Source organism: Arvicanthis niloticus, chromosome 22, assembly GCF_011762505.2.
Source record: "Arvicanthis niloticus isolate mArvNil1 chromosome 22, mArvNil1.pat.X, whole genome shotgun sequence".
NCBI lineage: Eukaryota > Metazoa > Chordata > Mammalia > Rodentia > Muridae > Arvicanthis > Arvicanthis niloticus.
This window is the reverse complement of record NC_133429.1, coordinates 2,221,163-2,227,462: the sequence shown is the minus strand read 5'-3', so window position 1 is coordinate 2,227,462 and position 6,300 is coordinate 2,221,163.

Sequence of the window (6,300 nt, the reverse complement as noted above, 5' to 3'; positions counted from 1 at the left end):
GCCTTGTCTACACAGTGAGACTGTCTCAAAAAAATTTTTTTCTTTTTTTTTTTCTTTTTCTATTTTTGTTTTTTCAAGACAGGGTTTCTCTGTGTAGCCCTGGCTATCCTGGAACTCACTCTGTAGACCAGGCTGGCCTCGAACTCAGAAATCTGCTTGCCTCTGCCTCCCAAGTGCTGAGATTAAAGGCGTGCGCCACCACTGCCCAGCAACAGCCCAATTTTTGAGACAGGCTTTCTCTATGTAGTACTGGCTGTTCTGGAATTCACACTGTAGACCAAACTGACTTGTAACAGAGATCCACCTGCCTCTGCCTCCCAAGTGCTGGGATTAAAGGCGTGCGCCACCACCGGCCGGCTCCCTGCTTGTTCTTTACAGGGGTGTAAGGAGCAGGCCCTTAACAGAGCTGACTCCATTTTTGTAATAGGAAAGAAAACAAATCAGGACACGTCCAGAAAACAAGTCTGGACATGTTTTAAAGTACTATGATAATCAAAAGTTCACCTGCAATGAAGTCATAACCCACAGATAACCAGAAGCCTCTGGTTTATCCATCCCATCACACTGGTAGCCATGCACTGTGATCCTCCTCTGCACCCAACCATCAAAGCAGCAGCCAAGAGACCAAGCACTCTGCTGCACCCTGGAGACCAATGCGCCTATCTTCCTGGTCAAGCACTCTCCGGACCTGAGCTGCTGGGAACTGCAGTCCTAAGGACTCAGGTCGTATAACTCATGAATAATTATGTACTTATTACTATACTTATTTCCTTGGTAATTAGTGTTAGTTGCTAGAAGTCCGACCGAAGTTCAGAACAGACCACTCTAGACCACAGGGTTCCAAAGGAGGGAGGTTTATTCAAGAGATAGGGCAAAGGTGGGGGGAAGAAGATAGAAGAAGAAGGAAGAAGAGGCCGGCCATGACCATGTGGAGAGAGAGGAAGAGAAGGGGGGAGGGGACAGAGAGGCAAGAGAGTAAGAGGGTAAGAGATTCAAGAGATTAAGAGAGGAGGGGGCAAGCAGCCCTTTTATAGTGGATCAGGCCTACCTGGTTGTTGCCAGGCAACTGTGGAGGTAGAGTTTAGACAGAATGCTAACAATCAGCAACTTAATATTCATGTTAATTGTGCTGACATTGATAGAGTCAATGCATAGGAAATGTGGCAATACCTCGTTGTTACAATAGCTTTGGCATTGGTGATAATATATTGTTTGCTGTGCATTATTAAAGAGCATTTAAATATCAAACCTCCGTCTCTGGCATACTCTCTCCCCTCTTGGGGAACTGATCATCTCACAGTCAATCCTGCATACGATTCCTGAGTGGAGAGGACCTGTCGATCCTCTCCCCACGGGGACCCTAAAACCTTATCACAACCTGCTCACGACATAACATACTGGGCTCGAGACAAGGGGTGGGTGCTTTTTACTTGATTTCTGAAGTTAATGGCTCCTTTTATGTTAAATTGTAGAGTCAACAGTTTTCACATGTGCATTTGTGTGGACTACACACACACACACACGCACACGTGTGATGCATATGTTGGAGATTGCTCAGGAGCTCGGTTAGGAACTTAGCAGTTTCTCCTCCTTAGTGAAGGAAGCAAGGCCTCTGGTTGGCTGGTTTGTTTGTTTGTTTGTTTGAGACAGGGTTTCCCTGTGTAGCCCTGGCTGTCTTGGAGCTAAAGTTGTACACCAGGCTGACCTCCAACTCAGAGAGAGCCCCCTCCCTCTGCCTCTGGAGTGCTGGGATTAAAGGTGTGCATTAACACCACCCAAGGCAGAGTCTGTTAATCAAACCAGGACATCTACCTGCCTCTGGGGCATGCTGGGATAATAGGTGTGTGCACAAGCCCTGTTTGTTTTAAGATGAGGTTTCTCAGCTGGGAGGTAGTGCCTCAAGTCTTTGATCTCAGCACTCAAGAGGCAGAGGCAGGTGGAGCTTTGAGTTTGAGGCTAGTTTGACCTGAGTGAGTTCCAAGACAGCCAAAGCTACATAAAGAGAAATCTTGCCTCAAAAAAAGGGGTGTGTGGGGGAGGAGACTGGAGAGATGGCTCAGCGGTTAAGAGCACTGACTGCTCTTCCAGAGGTCCTGAGTTCAATTCCCAGCAACCACATGGTGGCTCACAACCATGTGTAATGAGATCCGATGCCCTCTTCTGGTGTGTCTGAAGACAGCTACGGTGTACTCATATACATAAGATAAAAAAACTTTTGTTTGTTTGTTTTTGGTTTTTCGAGACAGGGTTTCTCTATGTAGCTCTGGCTGTCCCGGAACTCACTCTGTAGACCAGGCTGGCCTCGAACTCAGAAATCCGCCTCCCTCTGCCTCCCAAGTGCTGGGCTTAAAAGCATGCGCCACCACCGCCCGGCTAAATAAATCTTTAAAAAAAGAAAAAAACAAAAAAAGGGGAGACAAATGTGCTTGGTGAACACAGGAACTCAAGAAAATCCCGCTTCAGCCCCAGGTGAGGAGCAGCCCACTTATCTCTTTAATGTGTGTGGCTGTCTACCTGCATGGATGTCTGTGCATTGAGCCTGTGCCTTTTGCTCTCAGAGGCCAGCAGAGGGCATCATATCACGTGGCCCTGGAGTTTTGGTGGCTAGCGGTCACGTGGGTGCTGTCCTCCGGTGGAGCAGCAATGGCTCTAAGCTGAGCCACTTCTACAGCACCCCCCACCCAGTCTTAATTCTGCAGTTCCCCGCCCTCCTGCTGTGCAGCTCGGAGGGTAGGAGTCGCTACACCCAGTTTATTCTGAGACTGGAACCCAAGGCTTGGTACACACCCTGCAGTCACTACCCATGCCCAAGAGCTGCCTCCTCAGCCTCCTCCTCTTCCTCCTCCTCCTCTTTTTTCTTCTTCAATTCAGGTGTACTTATTTTATGTGTATGCGTTTTGCCTGCATGTGTATGTGTGTGCTATGCATGTACCTGGGGCTGGAGGTGGCCAGAAAAGGGCATCAGATTCTCTGGGATGAGAGTTATGTGTGAGTGCCAAGGAGTGAACCCCAGTCTTCTGGAAGAGCAGCCAGTGTTCTTAACCAAAGGTCTCACTGTACCTCCCAGGCCACCTTCAGATCCCTGGCTCAAGAGAGCCCCTACTTCGGCCTCCCATTAGGTAGGCGGGACAAATGGTTTTAAGGACACACACACACCAAGACTAATTCCATTATCTTCACGTATCTATGCTCAGGCACACACCCAGCCATGCACCAAGTTAGTAGCTTACTTTGGATTTAAGCCTATTAGAGCCTGGGGGGCTCTCAGGGAAGCCAGGACCTGCTCCTCCCCAGGAATACTTATTCACTGTTAGTGAGAGAGCAAACTGGTTCCCCCCAAAGCTAGAAATAGATGTAGCATATAATCCAGCTGCATGACGCCTGAGACAATTCCCAAAGGAATCCCCTGTACCTTTAACCATATACCCACTACTGAAGCACTTGATCATTCATGTTCATTGCCTTCTATTCATAAGAGCCACAAAACGGAGACAGCATAGATGTTCATCCACTGAGGAATGGATGGTGCCAATGTGGTACATTTACACAACAGTCTATTATTTACTAATAAAGAAAAATAAAACCATGGAGGTAAATGAGTAGAGCTATGAATAATCATTGAGTGCAGTGAATGAGCCAAACCATAAACACTGCATGCTCCCTCCCCACCTGTAGCTCTGCCACTGCAACATCCCCCTAACCTCCTCCAGCACGCCTTGAACTCCTGAGCCATTCGTACTTGCAAGTAATAACTCAGTAAATGCTTGCTGTCAAATGAATTACAGAGTGTGCACATGAGGTAGCCACATGGCCTGGAGCATCGGTCACCCCACAGCCCAGGATGCTGACACTGGAGGATCCTGAGTTTGAAACCTGCACCCTTCCCCCAGCCTTAAGCAGGCCTGAGAGACCTTGCTTACCACAACAGACCAAGTGATAGGATCTAGGTGGAGTTACCCACCTTGGCTGCACAGAACATATGCAGAACTGCCCCTGGGCTTGCCTTGAGACACCTCTGGCCCTGACCTAGAACGGATGGATTATAGATTATCCCACTCATCTCCGTCTGGTTTCAGGGGCTTTGGGTTGGGCCTTCCCCTTTAAACTGAGAGCTGAACACTAAAGCTTTGAGCCTTGATCAGAGAACTTTGTCTTGGCTTCATCTCTTCTCGACCTCTGCCCCCTTTCATTCCCAGCCCTGATTTCAGGTGAACCCAATTGATTTGTGGCCACCAATTGATTTGCGTGCGCCACCACCGCCCGGCTCTCAGCTGTCTCTTTAAAGACAGGTCTTTTTATATCTCCCTGCCTGGCCTGGAATTCACACCGACTGTTCTGCCTTCTGGGTGCTGCACATGCCTCTGCTGGACTTTGGTACTCTGTGGGTTCCTCTTCCTCCCACCCTTCTCGAATCCTTTCAGTCCCCTAACACTAGATAAGAGACAAAAAATGTTGGAAAGAAAAGGACAGCATCATTAGACTACTTCCTGCAGATTAGGGCCATCAAGTTCCTTGGGGCAGCCAGGCAGTGGTGGCGCACGCCTTTAATCCCAGCACTTGGGAGGCAGAGGCAGGAGGATTTCTGAGTTCGAGGCCAGCCTGGTCTACAAAGCGAGTTCCAGGACAGCCAGAGCTATACAGAGAAACCCTGTCTCGAAAAAACAAAAAACAAAACAAACAAAAAAATTCCTTGGGGCAAGCTTGATCTTCGCTGTTAGAACACTATTTCTTCTTCTCCTTCTTCTTCCTCTTGTGATTTATTTATTCATTTTACATATATGAGTACACTGTCGCTGTCTTCAGACACATCAGAAGAGGGCATCAGATCCCATTACAGATGGTTGTGAGCCACCATGTGGTTGCTGGGAATTGAACTCGGGACCTCTAGGAAGAGCAGTCAGTGCTCAGCTCTAACCGCTGAGCCATCTCTCCAGCCCCTTTTTGTTTTTTTCTTTGTATATGACTACTTAACATACTGTGACCATCACCAACCAGTGCATGCCATCATGCTTGACCAAGGGACATTGATGGTTCAGCACAATCAGTTCAGTGGCACAAACCTGTTGCGTCAGTTCTCTAGAGGCAGAGACAGGAGGATCACAAGCTGAAGGTCATTTCCAGTAACAACAGGTTTGAGGCCAGCCTGGGCTAAATAAAACCCTGTCTAAAACATAAAGTAGGTGGGGACATGGCTCACTTGGCATTTAGTCTAGGCTCCGCCCCACAGTTTCTTGGCAACAGCCAGGTGTGCCTGACTCACTATAAAAGGGGCTGCTCATCCCCCCCACCCCCCATCTCTTACTCTCCTGCCCTTAGTCCCTTCCCCTTCCCCCGTCTCTCTCCAGTCTCTCTCCACTTGCCCATGGCGGGTCTCTACTATGCCCTCCCAACCTCCCCCTGACCTGCCTTTCTCTCCTCTCCCCTCCCCATGCCCTGAATAAACTGTATTCTATACTATACCATCCTGTGGCTGGTCCCTCAGGGGAAGGGATGCCTCAGCCCGCAGAGAAACCCCCTTCCCATGCCTGACTGAACATCCACCAAACTTCTTCCTTCTCTCCTTGTCTTTTTTATATCAGGGAATTTGAAGCCAATCCCTGGGTTGATGGAAAGAGGACTGATCCCTTCACGTGGTCCTTTAACCCCACACTTTTTGAAGTGGCAGACTCACGCATCCCACAAGTAAAGCAGACAAACTAAGCTGGGCATGGTGGACACTCAGGAGGCAGTGACAGGCAAATGTTTCTCTGAGTTAGAGGACAGCCTGGTTTCACAGCTGGGTGCTTAGTAAGACCCTGACTCAAAACCATTTTAAAATAAAAATACAAAGTCAGCCAGATGGTGGTGGCCCCACATTTGATCCAGCACTCAGGAAGCAGAGGCAGGGGGAATCTCTGATTTCCTGGCCAGCCTGGTCTACAGAGTGAGTTCCAGGACAGCCAGGACTATACAGAGAAACCCTGTCTCGAAAAACAAAACAAATCAATCAATCAAACAAACAAACAAAAGAATCGTAATGTAACTATCTAATATGGAGGATATTTGATATGCCTCCAAAGGGGACCTGAACCACAGGTTGAGAATCACTGCTTGAGACCTTGTACATGAGAGAGACAGAAACACAGAGACAGAGAAGACAAAGGAAAACAGGGACAGAGAGAAAGAGACACGCAGAGAAAAACAGGAAGGGCAGAGAGAGTGAGAGAGAAATAGGATCAGAGACAGACACACAAACAAAAACCCCAAAGGAAGCCCCGCCCGCTGGAGGGCCGCTGCGCTCTGCCCTCCGAACAGCAGGGG